The sequence below is a fragment of the Oncorhynchus masou genome, chromosome 13, assembly GCF_036934945.1.
Source record: "Oncorhynchus masou masou isolate Uvic2021 chromosome 13, UVic_Omas_1.1, whole genome shotgun sequence".
Classification (NCBI taxonomy): Eukaryota; Metazoa; Chordata; class Actinopteri; order Salmoniformes; family Salmonidae; genus Oncorhynchus; species Oncorhynchus masou.
The window spans coordinates 85,418,139-85,420,136 of NC_088224.1; positions in this window are offsets into that span (position 1 = coordinate 85,418,139).

Sequence of the window (1,998 nt, forward strand, 5' to 3'; positions counted from 1 at the left end):
TCTATAATTTCTCTTCTTAAAATGTAATTTTAAACCAAACCACACTGCTAACTTTATGCCTAACCCTGACCTTAAACCAAATTAAAATATTTACGATATAGTCAATTATGACCGAGTGGCAGTTGTCATTCGCGGAACCCCTGAAGGTTCCATGATTAATTAGCTACACAGTGAAGTCATCACGCACACTTACAATGTAACGGATCACATCTCACGTAAAACCTTTCCCCACAGACTATCCGGATACTTTAGAAGCGAGCTGAAACAAATTGACAGAAGAACCTCTAAGTTTTGACAACTTTTTAACAATGAACGTCTATGTTTATTGTGCCCTGATAACAGGTTATACCATTTTCATGATGTATTATGGATATAGCCCAGCATTGCCTACTGCTCAAGTTCATCTAGGCTATATGCGACACATGAGTCATAAAGACATGGCATCATGCGCTGTCCATATTTCCACTCGCCATGAGACATTGTAGCATTGCTGACGAGGGAACAGCATTGCCTTCTGTGGCAAGGGGGATGCATCTCTCTAAATTCGCCAATTACTTTCATTTTACTACCCCACAGACTCAGACAGAGCAACACAATACACATACACCACCAAAATATGTTACAGTAGCCTATCCTAAACATGGACTTCACAACAAAAGTATGACATTAGGATAAACTTGAACACAAGCATTAACTCGTGGTGACATCGTTTCAGTGAATACAACCAAACACAGTGGTACATATACTTCCCATCCTTATAGATCTCCAAAAGTATAGGCTATTAACAAAATGGGGTTGCATGCTATAGCAAGACATTAAAACACCACAACTCCGATTCAATTTAATCGGAAGTGAAACATCATCATTGTAAGAACCAGCTCTAAAGTACAAATCTAGCTATACCTTAAAGAACCTTATCAAGCGTTCAAAAATCTATCTAACCAATAGCAGAAGAGACAAGACAAAACGAGGCTTTAACATGAAACAAGCAAAATCATAAACTAAAAGTTTATACACTTACCAGATTGGTGGTTAAATAGGCTGAAATCAGTGGTGTGGGACGATCATTGTCAGATATTCGCGTACGCTGTATATGTATATATATACACAAGGGATATTTTAGAAACATACAGATAAAATGCCGGTTGGAAGTAGGCCTACACCTCGCGAGTTCTCTGATCCAGAAATGTAAATACGGTAATGTAGCTTGGTGAGTTTACAGGCAGCTACGTCACCGGCTGAAACCCGTGTGGCGCGCGCGGGCCCCTTTATTTCCCCCCTCTTTTCTCTCCGCGCGCCTCCTCTGCTGCTGAACTCATCACGAGTCAATGCGGGGAATCCACGCGCACCGGGACGGCAACCGCGATGAGTTAACAGGACCGGGAGCCATCTGTCGGGATTCATCCGCCTCGCCTCTTAGGAGCCTGCTCGTGCATCATCAGGGTGTCAAAAGCTTTGCTATGATGACCGAAGCAGGCATACATAGTTTATACACACCTGACCACCTAACTTTACTAACCTCACTTGGCCTATAGGCTGCTTGTACTAGACTTATAAATGACTCGATAAAAGATAAAGAATGTCTTTGCCATGACTTATGCAAAATCAACACATCAAAGTTGAAAATGTATGACAGAATCAAGACTGCATGTATTTTAAAGAGGTAGCCTATGCAAAACGAATGCTGTACATGACAATGGGGCTTATATAAATCAAAGAGCCTGTAATGACATCATCATCAAAGTAGAGGGTTTAGATAATGGTTACTTAAAAGGATGGGATACAAATTCACTGTCCTCATTCTCTTTCCCTCCATGACTGAGATTCAATTCACTCTCTCAACCTGCAGATGCAGCATTTAGAGAAAGAGCTGTCTGTCTGTCTGTCTGAACTGTTCCACTGGTCTGTCTGTCTGTCTGTCTGTCTGTCTGAACTGTTCCACTGGTCTGTCTGTCTGAACAGTTCCACTGGTCTTTCTGTCTGTCTGTCTGAACTGTT